The 16,868-nt window shown below is 39.5% G+C and overlaps 1 protein-coding gene across 2 annotated transcripts in view; it reads right to left on the reverse strand.

Moving 5' to 3' along the window:
- Atf7 (activating transcription factor 7) overlaps nt 1-15,895 on the reverse strand; it is a 95,110-nt gene extending 79,215 nt beyond the window's left edge. Inside the window, exon 1 of one of the 2 annotated variants that reach the window (XM_005397189.2) lies at nt 15,762-15,895. The gene's annotated coding sequence lies outside the window, so the exon portion shown is untranslated. Of the gene's footprint in view, nt 1-15,433; nt 15,533-15,761 lie in introns of those variants that run through there. The other variant, XM_005397190.2, reaches the window with a different exon arrangement.
- Between the last annotated feature and the right edge of the window lie 973 nt (nt 15,896-16,868).

Genomic DNA, 16,868 nt, shown 5'->3' on the forward strand with positions numbered 1-16,868 from the left:
TTTTAAGATTGTTCCACCAGGCATGGTGGTGCATGCCTATAATCCCAGCATTTGGGAGGCTGAGGCAGGAGGATGGTTGCAAGTTCGAGACCAGCCTGGGCTACAAAGTGAGCTTAAGGCCAGCCTGAACTGCATAGTCAGACCCTGTCTCACAAAGACAAAAAAAAAGCTAGTTCCTCCTCATGGAGGCTGAGGTGGAGGATAGTGAGTTTGAGCCTACCCTGGACAATTTACCAAGTCTCTAAAAAATAAAGAGGGGCCAGGGATATAGGTCAGTGGCACAAGCGCCTGTCTGGTGGGCACAAGGTCCTACGTTTGACTCCTGGTACCAAAACATAAAAATAAAAGGTTGGGGATACAGCTCAGTGCAAAAACACCTCGGTTCATTCCCCACTACTACTAAAAAAAAGTTTCTCCTTTGTTACCTTTGAGGACCCATTTTCAGAATGCCATGAAGGCTCCCTGCCAAGTATTATAGATAGTAATAGTAAACAGTAAAAATAATAATAAGCAGTCAGAAGCTGTCCCAAGCACTTATCATAAAAGGAATAAAGAGAACTGAAACTAAGCTTAGCAGGTACTGAACACCATTTGGCTCAGCTATGGAAGAGCTGAAAAATGTAGACAGGTATCCAAACAGATCTCTATAGCCTCCATTACTGAACAGCATTGAAAAGAAATAAATTATATGCAAACAGTTCTCTTCGGGGCTGGGGATTTAGCTCAGCGGCAAAGCGCCTGCCTGGCAAGCGCAAGGTCGTGAGTTCAGTTCCCGGTACCGGAGAAAAACCAAAAAACAAACAAACAAACAAACAAACAAACAGTTCTCTTCTAAAAATATAATTTACAGGGGCTGGGGATTTAGCTCAGTGGCATAGTGCCTGCCTGGCAAGTGCAAGGTCATGAGTTCCATTCCCGGTACTGGAAAAAAAAAAAAAAAAAAAAAGAAAAAAGAAAAATAAACAATTTACACACCTATAATCCCAGCAGTTGGGAGGCTGAGGCAGGAGGATCAACATGAGTTCAGCCTGGAAATATAGCTCAGTGGCACAAGCACCTACCTGGCAAGCGTAAGGTCCTGAGTTTGATTCCTGGTGCCAAAAAAAAAAAAAAGAATCTCTACAAAACATGAGTTCAAGGCTGGCCTGGGCTACCCAGTGAGCTTGAGGCCAGCCTGAACTACCCAGCAAGACTCTGTCTCAAACAACAACAACAAAAACTATATATATATATATATATACACACACACATATATATCCAAGTTTCAGATTGTAATTTAGTTATTGTACAAGTGAATGCCAGTACAAGTGAATGCCAATCAATATGCAGCACCTTTATAAACACTGAAGCTCTTTACCACAGCAGTCTCAACATTTTATTCTCCACGGGATACTCAGTGCTGCTCTGATTTGCACTACATCTAAAACTGCCTTAACTAAGGAAGAGATCCCAGTAAACACATGAACTATAAGATTATATTGCTAATTATATGAATCTTAGAAAACAAAGCAGATTCATGTTTTACTAGGCAATAGATTATTTAGGAACAGAAATTTCTGTTTGTAAATTCTGGATTAATTTTCCATTGTATTATTCAGCATCACAGTAGTTTAGCATACATTATCTCAGTTGGTAAATCAACTACTGTACGAGGATTATGTAGAAAGCACATACACTACTATAATGTTAAAGTAATTAGCCTTTTTTATATCAGGGTTTTGTAAAGCACCTTGCTGACAGACTGGAAAACTGAGACAGAATCACAAAGAATTAGCAAAAAAGAAGTCAAGAGATGGAGGTTGATCTGAATCCTAGTTTCTGTTCTAACACACTCCAAACAATATACAGAATGGATACCACTTTTTTGTTATTGTAGTTTTGAACTCAGGCAAGCACTCCAACACAGAGCTGTAGCTTTATTATTTTCATTTTGAGATAGGGTCTCACTAAGCTAGCTACCCAGGCTGGCCTTGAATTTGTAATCCTCCTACCTTAGTTTCTCAAGTAGCTAGAATCACCAGCATGTGCCAATCTATCCAGCTATGCCACATCTTTTCATGTAACTTGGAAAAAAAAAAACCTCTTGGAAAGTTGTATGACAACTTGAATATTGTGTAACTACTTATAACTGAATCATGTATTTCCAACAATTTAGCACACAACAGTGTTTCTTATATGCTCATTTAAAAAATGAATGCCTAACATGGCAATTTGAGGTACTACTACAATTCTTGGGAGTACATTTTTGTTTAGGAAAACTTAGTAGTCCCTCAAGGAATATATCGCAAGACCTGCAGTAGACACCTAATACCACAGGTAGCACTGAACTCTATGTACAGCATTTTTTTCCTATATGCTCTGCAGCACTGCCATGCTATACTAGAGTCAATCTGTTCTTCCATGTTTTATGCCCTGATGTGGGCCCCTTGCATTGACTCTTACACTTTGGGCCCATTACTAAGTAAAACAAGTGTTACTTGAACACAAGCACTACAACTAGTGACAGTTAATCTGATGATCAAGAAGGCTACTGAGTGACTCACAATCAATATATAGAATGATTTGTGGATTGGCCAGACAAAGGGATGATTCAGCCCCAGGGTTCTGGGCGGGATGGAGTGGGACAGCACCAGATTTCATCATGCTATTCAGAACAGTGCACGACTTAAAACTTACAAATTGTTTATTTCTGAAATTTTCCACTTAATACAGTGTTTTTGGAACACAGTTGATGAGGGTAACTGAAACTACAAAAACCAAAACCGTGGATAAAGGGGCATGCTGTAGTGCTCATAGTTTTAACATTAAGCATACTTTATAAATTATTTTTAAATCCTAGTTATACATCAAGGTTTGGCAAGCTTCAGTTTACAGGTGAAATCTAGTCTGAAACCTAATTTGTGTGGCCTACAAACTAAGAATAAACTGACTAATTGATTGACTGATTGTTATACTGGGAACTGAACCCAGGGCCTCATGTATGTATGCTAGGCAAGTACTCTAGCACAGAGCTTTATCCCAGCCTTCATTTGTTTTTCTGAGACAGAATCTCACTAAATTGGTCTTGACCTAGGATCCTCTCTCCTCAACCTCCTGAGTAGCTGGGATTACAGACAAGTGCCGCCACACCCAGCATTTGTTATGTTTTTATTTCTTTGTCTTTTGAGACAGCGTCTCACTATGCAGTTTGGGTGGCCTTGAACTCACTCAGATTTAGGTTGGCCTCAAACTCATGGTGACCCTCCTACCTCAACCTCCCAAGTGCTACAATTACAGGCATATGTCACTTCGGCTGGCTTATGCTTTTAAATGGTTAAAAAAAAATCAAAAAAGAATATTTTGTGGCACATGAAAATTAATGAAATTCAATTTTTAATGGCTGGGCATGGTGGTGCATGCCTGTAATCCCAGCACCCGGGAGGCTGAGGCAGGAGGATCGTTGCAAGTTCGAGAATAGACTGGTCTACAAAGTGAACTCAAGGCCAGCCTGAACTGCATATTGAGACCCTATCTCAAAAAGACAAAAAACAAATTCAATTTTTAGCATCTATAAATAAAGTTATATTAGAACACATCCATGCTTATTTATACATTAGTCATGGCTACTTTTGTGTTAGAATGGTAGAGCCAGGTAGATACAAGAGACCTCATGTCTACAAAACATAACATTTATTATCTGATTATACTCTGCTAACTCCTTGTATACATGATAGCTATCAAATATGTAGCTATTTAAGATAACTTAATTATGAAAAATGTCAGAATTTATATGCTAACCCCTGATAAACTCATTGATAATGTGATTATTCAAGTATTAATTTTTTGTTTGAATTTTCAAAATGTTTTAAATTTTTTATTAGTATATATCCCATACATAGTGATTAGACTCAGCTTGGGGGTCTGCTACACACACACACCACATCTTGATCACCTGAATACTGAAATTTTAGAAATTAGGTTTTCTTAAACCAGGCAATGTCGCTAATGCCTGAAATTCCAGCACTCAAGGAGACTGAGGCAGGAGGATCAAATTCAAGGCCTGATGGGCAATTTAGCAAGACCCTGTTCCAAAAAAATAAATAAAAGGGAAGATGGAGGTGTCGCTCACTGGTACACCATCCTTGGGTTCAATCCTCCAGTAACACAAGAGGGAGGGGAGGGAGAAAGCAAGCAAGAGAGAGACAGACAACAGAAAGAAATGAAATTAGGTTTTCTTAAAATAAGTTTAAGGTAGCTCAATGGTTCTGAAATTTTGCATACTGACCTGGGCACCTTATAAAGTGGTACAGATTCCTAGGTCTCTTGGATTTTCTTGTTACAGGGGCCCAAGAATTTACACTTTTAATTAAAAACAAACACAAAAACAAAAACAAAAAAACTTCGGTAATTCTGAAAGATGAGTGGCTCATCCTTTGAGCAGCACTAGAAGGCTGGGAAGGTTATAATTTCTTCCATGTGGAAAACACCTGTATTTTTCAAGTTTGGCACTAAAGACAGTAGTTCTCAAATTGGCTCCAGGGATCCCAAAGATCTCTGAGACCCTTTCAGAGTGTTCATGGGGGTTAAAAATCATTCATGGGTAAAAGATCTATTTTAGGAGTAAGAGCAAGAGAGACCAGTGCACTTTAACAGTATTAAAACTTTACAGATGTGGTTTCAAATGTACACTACAGCTAACATTTAAGAAACTATCCCTTTTCAGATTTTGGTATTGTATCAAAGGAGGTTAAGTACAATTATCGGAAAACAATCTTTCCTTTTTCTATTACATATCTGTGTGACCCCTGTTCTTTTCAAATATTTATACCAAAACAACATATCTTAACAGATTGAATGCAGAAGCAGCTATGAGAAACCAGCTGTTTTCTGTTAAGCCAGACATTAAAGAGATTTGAAGCTCTTTCCACTAATGTTTTTTTGAAAGTACAGACAGTTTTTATGTTAACATGTAATGAGTTGCTATTATTTTAAAATAAATAAATAAATATTTTTAAATTTCCTCTCTTAATTTCTAATATACTGAATATTAACAGATATAACTCAGATAAACAAAAAGTTCTCTGGCATCCTCAATAATATTTAAGAGTATAAAGGGGTGGGTAAAGAGATCAAAAAAGTTGGAGATCCACTGCTTCAAAATCTTTAAGAACAACAGAGTACCTAGGTAGACCAATCAAACAGAAGGTTGAAATTAATTTCTGGATTTCAAGCTTAGACATGCAGGGATGAGTTTCAAAGAAAAGCCAGCTAAACAGACCAAATAGTTTTGTACCGAATGACTGAAAACAGATGTGGATAAAAATCTGGCTGAATCATAAGCAACACATGGCCAAAGCTTAGAATTTATCTGGAAGCAGCTTTACATAGAGACCTCTTGACTAGTTTTTTTTTAAGGTTTTCTAAGGTTTTGAAGATTCAAGGAACTACTCTGAGTTATCCCCAGGAGGACTAATAAAGCAAAAGCAAAGAAGCACACTTACTAAATTAACAACAGGAAACAAATAACTACAGAAAATATACCTATCTAAACTGGGTGTGGTGGGGTACACCTGCAATCCCAGCACTCTGGCAGGCAGAGGCGGGAGGACTGCAAGTTTGAGCTAGAATGAACAACTAAGTCATTTAGCAAGATGATGTCCCCCAAAATAAAAAAGGGCTGGGGAGGTGGCTCAGCGCAAAGGCCTTGGGTTCAATTTGCAGTACCCTCACACACACACACAAACACATACACACACACACACACACACACACACACACACACACACACGTCTGGCCTCAAATTCATTATTTATTTATTTTTGTAGTCAGTGCTGAGGTTCAAACCCAAAACCTTGAGAATGCCAAGCAAGTGCTCTACCACTGAGCTATACTCCCAGTCCCCTCAATGTGCATTTTAGAAGTGGAAAAAGTCCTGGAAACTAGTAGAATGGTCAATCAAAAAATCAAAACAAGCCAGGCATCATGGTACACTTTGTTAATCTCAGTTACCAGGCAGGCTAAGACAGGAGAATTGCAGTTTGAGACTTGAGCAATTTACAGCAATTGTGTCTCAAAATTTTTTAAACAGCTCAGCGGTAGAGTACTTGCCAACCATGAAGGAGATCCTAAATTCAATCCCTAGTACCACAGCAAAACAAAGCAAAACAAAACAAAAACAATAGAGTATTTTATTTTATTTCTCTCTGCTCATTTCAGATAAAACATGACTCCTAAAACAATAAAGCTGCTGGGCATTGTGGCACACATCTACAGTTAGTACCCTGGGAGGCTAAGGCAAAAGGATCCCAAGTTCAAGGCCAGTCTGGGCCACTCAGACCTTGATTCAGAAGAAGGCAGAGTGGGAGTCTGGGCTTATAACTCTGATACAGCATCTCAGGGTTCCAAGAACAACAAAAGCCAAAACCCAAAAAACCCACACCCAATAGACCGTGGATCAATTTTAAATCCTCATGGACTTAGACTGCAAACAACAACAAACCTGACAGAATTTACTATTAAAACCTCAGGATGAATATGGTTCTTGGCAGGAAGAAGCTATAGTATCTCACAATGACAATCATGGGAAAAAAGATCTATTTTCTCAGTCTGCCCAAAATACGTGCAATACAGTGATCTATTTGGGGATATTCCAACACTCACTGATTGATGCTCACCAGTCTCAAACACAGGGGTATAAAAATATTAGCAAACTACTGTTTGTTTTTTTCTTTTTTAACCCATGGACTTTGCACTAAGTTACCCCCCCCCCATTCACTTTTTGAGTCAGGGGGTTGCTATATCAGTAAATTGCCCAGGCTGGGCTTAAATTTACAATTCTCCTGCTTCAATTTCCCAGAGTACTAGGATTACAGGCATAACCTGGCTAACTACTGCTTGAACAAAAGTTTTTGTTTCTGTTTTGTGGGAATGGCCATTGAACCCAGAGCCTTTGCACTAAGCCACATTCCCAGCTCTATTTATTTAGATAGGGTCTTGCTAGTTCACTAAATTGCCCAGGCTAGACTTAAATCTGTGATTCTCCTGCCTCAGCCTTCCAGAATGCTAGGATTATAGCAATGTACCTCCATGCCTGGCCTAGAGAGGAACTTTTTTTTTTAAAGAAAATGTGCTAGAGCTGGGGATTTAGCTTAGCGGCACAGCGCCTGACTGGCAAGCACAAGGTTGTGAGTTTGATTCCCGGTACCGGAAAAAAAAAAAAAAAAGAAAAGAAAATGTGCTATAGGAGTTATGTTGGTACTAGAAATATATTAAAACAACCCAATGTAGTGTTATTCAAGCTTCATAAACTTTAAATATGACCAGCAAAAAACTTGGTGTCAACATAAACAATTTACAGCAACTGTATATTATACTCAGTAAATCACTTAGCCAGGCATAGTGGCACATACCTAATCCCAGCACTGTGGGAGGCTGAGCCAGGAAGATCTCAAGTTCAAGCCCAGCCTGGGCAACTTAGTGACTCAGCAAGACAACCTTATCTCAAAATTTTAAAAAAGGGCTGGGAATGCAGCTCAGTTTGAAGGTCTGGGTTCATTCCTGAATATTACAGAGAAAGGGAGAGACAGACACAGAAAGAGAGACAAGGAACATGCTTATCTCAAAATAAAAACAAGTAAATAAGTGCTGGGGATGCAGCTCAGTTAGAAGGCCCTGTGATCAATTCCCAGTACTACCATAAATAAATAAACAAATTCTTTTTTTTTCAAGCATATTCTTATTTTAAGAAAACAGTGTCTGTGTGTGTGTGTGTGTGTGCGCGCACACACATGTACCAGGGACAGAACCCAGGGCCTTGAACACGCTGAGTACATGCTTTACCACTGAACTACACCTCTTCCCCTTGTTTTGAAATCTAAAAGATGTACTTTTTCCTACTGCAGAGTAAGTTTTAAATCCAAAAAAAGCTTGAGCTGGTCGTGGTGCACAGCTGTAACCCTAGCATTTGGGAGGCTGAGGCAGGAAGACTGTCACAAATTCAACACTAGCCTGGGCTATACAGTGAACTCAAGGTCAGCCTAAACTAGTGAGACTCTTGTCTAAATGAATAAATGAATGAATGAGTAAATAATAACCAGTTTAGCATGAAACCCCTCCCTGTGTACTTCAGAAAGAAGTGCTGTACCAGGTAAGAAGATAACATCAGGCAGTTCCACTCAAAGAAACCAAACTGGAGCTTGTGAGAAGTTGTGGCTATTGAAGAATAGCTAACACACAGGTCCAAGCCACAAGCTCACAAAACAACTTTTTAAGCTAAACCTTGGCTCTCATTAGCCTTTATTTTTTTTAATTTTACTTAATTTTATTTATTGTTTCTTGGTACTGGAATCAAACTCAGGACCTCGCACTTGCCAGGCAAGCACTGTGCCACTGAGCTACATCCCCGCCATTAGACTTTCACAAACAGATACATATACATGTATATCCCCCCCCACCCCGTACCAGGAATTGAACTCAAGACCTTGCGCTTGCCAGGCAGGCGATGTGCGGCTGAGCTAAATCCCCAGCCCCTACAGACAGATATTTATTAAGGAGGAATGCAGTATTCAACAGAAAAAAGAAACTTTTTACAGAATCTAGTTTCAAATGTATGAGAATATTTAGGATTACAATTACCAAAAGATGAGAAAAAGCTAATAAAGTTGTGAGTATAATAAGTTTTCTTATAAACGCTTAAGACTTCCCAAGATTACTACTGTATACTAAACTCACCTTTGATTTAGTTAGGAACCTTTCCTTAATGTAAGCCTACAAAATTTTAAAAACTAAATAAAAAGTTTACCTTTTCATACACCATTCCTAAAGTGTAACATTCCTCCTTTTTACTAAGGAAGCAATAAAGCAAATATTTACCTTCAAAACTGAACTGAATTTTGCTTCATTGCACACACTCAGGACATTATTCAAAGAACAAAATGAAAGATGAAACAAAGAAAAATTAAAAATCTAAACAAAAGAACAAACAAGAAAAGGAAAAGAAATGAAATATTATGTTTTAAAAGAAAAAACCACAAACATTCTTTCAAAATAAAGTGTCCACCAGGGAAACGCTCAAGAAAAAATATCACGGTAAAATATTTTTAAGACAAGAAATTATTCCAGTACAAAATATTTGTTGTTTCTGATTTTCTTTTTTGTTTTTAGTTCAAAGGAGTTATTATTTCTCATCATTTATGTTCCTGATGTTTATCCATCTGCACTTGGTCAGTAAAATGATTTCAATTTCATTTTCTTTACAGTCTATTTTTCTTCCTGATTCTTCAATAGTAAGTTCCTTGATCTGAGCTTCTATTTATGAATGTTCGGACTAGAAAGGACCTTGAGATGTTACCAAGTCTATTTTTCCACTTTCCAGGAGAACTCATAACTAAGTCTCAGAAGAATGAGAAGGTATATAGACTTTACAAAATGCATCTTGTCCTTGCATAACAGTGTGCTACTTTAATCTGGGCAAACATTTCCATTCACAACTTGCAATTTTTAAAAATGAAAGTAAAAATTAAAACCCCAAAAGAGGAAGGTGTTTTAAAAATGCATTTATCAGCTAAAATTGCTCAAACATAAATTCAACTGTCAGGTCTAAAATTAACATGCAGGAAAGCTGTTGGCAGCCATTATAAAATCTTTACTCCCTAGAGATGTCTTCTGATGCTCTGCTGGGTTTGTGGCACCATTTCACCTCCAGCACACAGCATATGAAAGTCAGACCACCCTACCAACAAGCTACCACTAGAAAGAGCAATTACATGTGTGCATTTACAGTCAGTGTAGGTTTTCATTTCAAATCAAAAACAAAAGGAGCTCTAAATTAGAAATGTCAATATTATAGGGAAGCTACAATATAACTGTTTAATGGGCAGTAGTTTAATTCCTTAATTTCTGTCTTAACATTATCATGGAATGAAGTTTCTTCCAAAAAGCGTTTCCAAAACAGAATTTCATCCAATGGCAAAAATCGTCCGAATATAAATAAATACTATTAATCACTCCATATTTGTTTTTTAAAAATAAAAGAAGAAAAGAAAAGAAAGCAATCAGGACCAAAGTTTTTAAGCCAGGTGTAGTGGCACATGCCTCTAATCCCAGAATTTGGGAGGCTGAGGCAGGAGGATTACCGCAAGTTTGAGGCCAGTCTGGGCTACACAGTGAGACCCTGTCTCAAGAAATTAAAAATAAATAAATAAATACAATGGAGAGAAAAAACATAATGTTAAAAAATATGGGACAAAGGAGGGAGGGTACATAAATTATAGACTGGTGAAACAAATTATTTCTCAGGTGTACTTTAAACTGAATTAAGTATATTTTTATGAAGAATTGGCAAATTATGCAGTGACCTATAAACATTAGTATCAGATGACTAAACAGCACCATATATGTAAGTTAATTTGTATTTTTTAATGGGATCACTAGCCTAGAAACTCAGTGATGTCAGAAACAGAACACATTTGTATTTCACAGGATACTTTTTTTTCCGTGCAGTATTGGAGACTGAACCCAGGGCTTAACAAATGCTACGCAAGTGTTCTAGCATGGGGCTATACTTCCAGTCCTTTTTATTTTTTACTTTGAGACAAGGACTTGCTAAGCAGCCCAGGCTGGCCTTAAACTTGTGATACTTCTGCCTCAGCTTCCCAAGTCACTGGGATTAAATGTGTCAGAGTGCCTGGCTAACAGAACACATCTCGATACTTAATGCATAAAGGTTAGGTGATATAAAATAGCATGTGGGGTTCATAACTGAATTCTACCCTAAAACATTAATGTTAACATAATGATAGTCTACAGCACTGTTCTACCAGTGATCTAAAATGAAAACACAGACATCGTGTTTATCAAATGCATCAATAATACAAAAATATGAGGCTAAAAATCAAGAGGCTAAAAAACACTATCACACTGAAACAATAAGCCAGAATTAACAGGATAAATGTAAAATTTTCAATTATATTTAAAAAACCAACTACACAAATTCATGTAACTTTAGACTTTATGAACAGTGGTATAGAGTAAAGTAAAAAAAGTCACGATCCCCTTAACCCTATATTTTGTGTTGGTTAGATTGTATCTGAGATTCTATCTTCGTATCTAGATAAGGAACTCTAAAAAACCCAGGTGAGTAAATTGATAAAAAGCCTGAACTTTATTTAAAATGTCATCTTGAGTTTGATTTCCAGTTCCAAAAATTAAAATTTTTTTTAAAATGTCATCTAAGGAAAACCTGAAAGAAGTTGGGGTATTTATCTAGAAAGAGATGTCTTAATGGGGCATTAAGCATCATCAAATATTTAAAGTCTATGATATTAGAAGAGAATTAGTTTTATTGAATGTAGCTTCAGATGACAGAACTAGAACTCCAATAATGAATAGAACCGGTTATCTGTGAAGGGTGAATCTCCTTCTTACAGCACTCAGACATTAAAAAAGCATCCATCAAGGATTTCAAATTTGATGTATACTTCATGAATATACTTGATTTCAAAGGAAGCCTCTGAGGGGAAGGCAACATTTAAAAATGAGAACGTGTCAGGTCCTAGTACTTCAGGGAAAAGGATCTTGAGTTTGAGACCAACCTAGGCGACACACCAAGTTCAAGGCCAGACTGGACTATATAATGAGACAAAAACCCAAAAAGCAGTAACAACAACAACAACCTCCCTCAAAAAAGCCAGAGGTCTGTTTGGGTTTTTTTTCAGTTGGGCTTTTTTTGATTTTTGCTTTCTCTTTTTGTCTTTTTGAGACAGGGTCTTGCTATGCAGTTCAGGCTGGCCTTGAGCTCACTTTGTAGCCCAGGGTGGTCTCAAATTCACAATGATCCTCCTGCCTCAGCCTCCCTAGTACTGGGATTACAAGTGTGCATCACCACACCAGGCTTGTTTTTTTGTTTGTTTGTTTTTTTGAGACAGGGTCATGCTATGTGTAGTTCAGGCTGGCCTGGACTCACTATGTAGACCAAGCTGGCCACAAACTTCCAGTGAGCCTCCTACCTCAGCCTCCTAAGTGCCAGATTTATAGGCACGCACCACCATGCAGAGCCTAAAAGCCAAAAATTAACAAGTAAGTAAGTATATGGCAGAAAAACTTAAAAATTATTTTCTTAAATTAGGTGTGGTAGTATATACCTGATTCTCAGTACTCTGGGAGGCTGAGGCAGGAGTATCTCAAATTTGAACTCAGCCTAGACAATTTGGCAAGGCTCTGTCCCAAAATAGAAAAAATAAAAATAAAAATAGCTCGGTGTGGTGGTGCACGCCTGTAATCCCAGCACTCAGGAGGCTGAGGCAGGAGGATTGCTTCCAGTTTTAAGCCAGCCTAGGCTACAAAGTGAGCTTAAAGCCAGCCTGAAGTGCTAGTGAGACCCTGTCTCAAAAAGACAAAATAAATAAAAAAATAAAATAAATAAATAAATAAATAAATAAGGGTGAAGGATATAGCTCAGTGTGAAGGCCCTGGGTTCAATATCCAGTATCAGAAAAACAAAAATATTTTCTTTGACATATTTTTAAAGTTGATAGGAGCCAGGAATGTGGTGGAACATGCCTATAATCCCAGTACCTAGGAGAGTGAGGCAGGAGGATCACCAGGAGTTTAAGGCCAGCCTGAACTACATAGCCTGTCTCAAAAAAACAAAAATAAAATAGAAGACTTTTTCATGAACTTCAAAGTCAGAACCTTGGGGCTGGGGATATAGCTCGGCAGCACAGTGCTTGCCTGGCAAATGCAAGGTCCTGAGTTTGATTCCTGGTACCAAAACAAAAGAGTCAGAACGTTTTTCAGAGAAACCAACAACAAAAGAAATTAACGCTTTCCTTTTTGGTTTTTTTTTTCCAGTACCGGGAATCGAACTCATGACCTCGCGCTTGCCAGGCAGGCACTGTGCCGCTGAGCTAAATCCCCAGCCCCAGTGCCTTCCTTTCTTAATGAATGCTATGACTGTTTTTTTCAAAGACATATCTGCCCTTAACTTTAGTACCTTTATCAAGGGATAGAAGACAATTATATTCCAGCCTGCTAGCTGGTCCCAAGAAGAGAGCTGTCTTTCCTAGGCACTCACATGGCAGTGCTATTGGCTCCACCTAAAACTTCCTTGCAAGGAGAAGACTCCTCATCAGACATGGATAGGTATAGGAGGCTGAGGTAACACTGACTACCTCCCACTGCAGCTTAGGACAATTTAGTCTTGACATGCACAAAACAATAACTTTAGAGCAGCTGTGTTCAGGCAGAGCCAGGGAATTTACTCCAGGCAATGCAGTAACTTAAGAGTTGTTTGAAATAATAATTTTCATTTTGGGTTAAAAGTGAGGAAAGAAAAGAGAACAAGATACAGTAAATGACAGCTATTAACATTTTAAAGACACAGTAAACAAAGGTGTTTAAAAATTACAACATTAAGGGCCGAGGGTGGAGCTCAGCGGGCACAGCACCTGCCTGGCAAGCATGAGGCCCTGAGTTCAACTCCCAGTAACAAAAAAATAAAAAATAAAAATTACAACATTGAAACCACCCGAGTATAAACCTTGATCCACAAGTTGAAAGATGTGCAGTGTTATACTCTAGCTCTCTGCTGGGTGGTAACACTAGTGAAGAAAAAAAAAAATCTTACACTTAATATCCCCAAGGTAAGCCCTCACAAATTCTAGACTGGGAGAGCAAATCAACAAGGAACTGTGCTCTCTGGATTTTTTTTGGCTGTTGGCAAGCAACTGTGAAAATGTTCTGAATGTCCTATAGTAATGCTCTTAATGTGAAATGCTGGAACTCAACTCAGTAGTTCATGCTAAAGGGTCAATAATTAATTGGTCTCAATGTACTGTAGGGGCAATGTCATGTCCAAGAGGAAAGTTTGAAGTGGTTGCTGAAAACCAAAGGTTAATGCAAAATTACAGTCAGGTTTCTCTTCATATATTAGCTTTAATGATATTTCTCAAAAGCAAAAGAAGGAACGTAAGAAAATCTACGCAGTAGCAAACAAGTTACTAATTAGCTGTGTAATTCATTATTAAATGATACATAACTATTAAACAAAGGCCAAAGGCCTGTCTCTTTTCTATATAGAATTAAGAGCAAACTGGTAAGACTACTTAGCATAGCTGCCAAACTTTTCTTTAGCTTCTTTTCTTACTGACATGCTACATTTCACAACAGCCTCCACTTACATCTCCACGTTTAAATACAAATTGTGTTTGATTTCCCCAACCTTTGCCCTAAGATATTATGATGTACCTTTAGAGTCTGGATACAAGTGACAAAACTGAACAAATTTTCACTTTCCTGAAATAGGTGTAATTTTATTTACACTGTAAAATATATATAAGCTTATTAAAACTAACTGCAACCATCCATTTAATAACTCTTCAAGAATAAGTGAAGCTACATTTCAATGAACAAACTTCATTTTAGTACATTTGTACTTATAACCTCTAGAAAGACTGATGTTTCCACAGAAATTACATTACTGCAAAATTTTAAACACAGGAGTCAACTGAGCTTGCTGAAGAAAATCTGCACATCTCCACAAATCTACACTTCATGTGACAAGACCCCAAGAGATGCTAAAATATCCTCTGTGAAGTAGGAAACAAACTTTTAATGTTGGGTAAGTAGCAACGAGGGAACCTGGCTGGAGGTTCCCTGGGTAGTAAATACACCAGTGAGAGAAAATAACAAGCAATTCAGAGCAACATGTAAGTCCCTTTGAGGCTCCAACCTGGACTGCTTCATTCCCAAGCCCACATCCCTGCGTTTTGGAAGAGATGAAATTTGGGAAGGGGAAGGAAAGCAGAAAAAAAGAAGAAGTGACGGGTGTTCTATTTGTCTCCTTCGAGACCCCATCCCAGCGTTTTTCTAAGTTGGTCATCAAACTGGGTGGCACAACCACCAGAAGTCCTAAGTCAACAGCACAGCCTCCCTCCCATACCTAGGCTAGAGATCTGTGCGTATCAGCCGTCTCCCTTCCAAACACCTCCCTTATTTCTCTGCATTCCCACACCACTCCTAAAGTCATGCTTTTGGAGACTCAACCTATCCACACCTCCCTGCTAAACTCATTCCTTTAATTCTCTTCAAATCCAAACTTGCTCTACTATCATGTCTCTGATATTTGTATTCAATCGAAATGTCACGACGCTCCTTTCCAATGATCTAGCCCTACCTATCTTTCTAGCCAAACCCGAAGTATGCTTTCACCGGCCCGAGGTCCTCGTTCTCACCTACTCATTCCAACTCCTGCCAGTTACCCCTACCTCTTCCAATGCCAAACCTCTAACCCCACTTTTTGGCAAGTCCTGAGTATTCAACCTAGTTTAGTGGTCTTCCTCTTTTTCTCATCCCACCACATTCCACGCTACTTCCACTAGGCTCTACTAAACTATCCTTCTCTCAGGATTCAGTTTCGCTGTCCTTGCCACGCCCTGTGCCCCCCGGGGCTACTTACCCCAAGTTCTCCCCACACTTCTGGCCTCTGGCCCCGCCTTCTCCCCAAAGGAAGGAGGCGGGAGAAGGGAGAGAGGAGGGGCGGCACTCTGCTAGATAAAAGTGATCGCTCATTAGCGCTTATCGCCGTCGATCGTGGCATCCTTTTCTCTTATTGGTCACTTTGGTCTATGCCCCACCCTCTTCCTCAGACAGGGCCCGGCCACCGCCTCAGCGCCCCCGTCCAACACGCTGGGAGGGGAGACCCGGGCCTGGGACGCTGGGACTGGCCAGAGTGGAAGGGGAAACTCCTGTCAGGTTACAGACTAGCTAACGTTAACAGGACTCACCCGCTGGTAGCTCCGTCGCCTCCGGCCCTCCAGTGCTCGGCCCCACAATCTGTCTCCAGCTCCTCCTTTCCCCCCTCAGCGGAGCAGATACTTTCCTCCCGGCCGGCCAGCCTCCTCACCTCTCGCGAGAAAGGGGGGGGGCGCGAGATTCATGGGGGATGAGTTGGAAAGGGACTGAGGGGCGGGGCTTACTGTGGGCAGGGCTCGGGTGGCAGGCCCAGCGAGTACTGTACACACAGGTCACACGTGTTGGGCTGTGGAATAGAGGGTGGGAGGGGGAGAGGAGGAAAGAGAATCTTTATAGGTGCCTGTACAGGAGATCCAAAAAGTGAAGCAGAGACTCTAGAGCAGTGATGGTGTACCTTTTAGAGCTTTCAATGAAAAAAACCAGCCGACCCTGCCACGCGTGCCATAGGTTAGCCACCACTGCTCTAGGGCATGAGATTATCTCATGGAGCAGTTTAAAAACAACATAAGATTATACTTCAGTCAAGCTGTTGGGAGGGCGGTAAGCAAACCAAGTTAAACAGGGGAATTCAGGATTCCAAACCTGTGAGTAGTTGCATTTTCCTCTATGCTTACAGTACAATGCCTTAAGCTCTGCTCTGTGTGACTGTGGGGAGGGGTGGGAAAATGAGGGAAGGGGTGGTAAGAGTTCACCTCAGGAACTAGCTACCTGGTTTGTTTGTATGTATGTTTGCTCTTTTTTCTGTATGGGGGTGAAACCTAGGGCTGCTCTGCCGCTCAGCTACAGTACATCCCCAGCCCTTCGTTAGTAATATTATTATCATCATTTTGAGAGAGGGTCTTGCTAAATTGCCTTGGCGGCCCTCAGACTCATCGTCCTCCTGCCTCAGCTTCCCTAGTAGCTGGAATTACAGGCACATGCTACTGTGCCCCTCAGGAACTGGCCACTTTTTTTTCCAGTGTGCAGGTTATTTCTACTACATTCAGAGTCAGCACTTCCGTGGCCCGCGGGGCATAAACACCAATTTTGTCATAAAGGTACATTATTGTGGATGTATAATACCCACGTTTATTCTTCAGAATATTTCTATTCATGAATTATTAATTTTAATTTTATGAGTTTTAGTATATTAAACAATG

The sequence above is a fragment of the Chinchilla lanigera genome, unplaced genomic scaffold, assembly GCF_000276665.1.
Source record: "Chinchilla lanigera isolate Chin_1 unplaced genomic scaffold, ChiLan1.0 scaffold00057, whole genome shotgun sequence".
Taxonomy (NCBI): domain Eukaryota; kingdom Metazoa; phylum Chordata; class Mammalia; order Rodentia; family Chinchillidae; genus Chinchilla; species Chinchilla lanigera.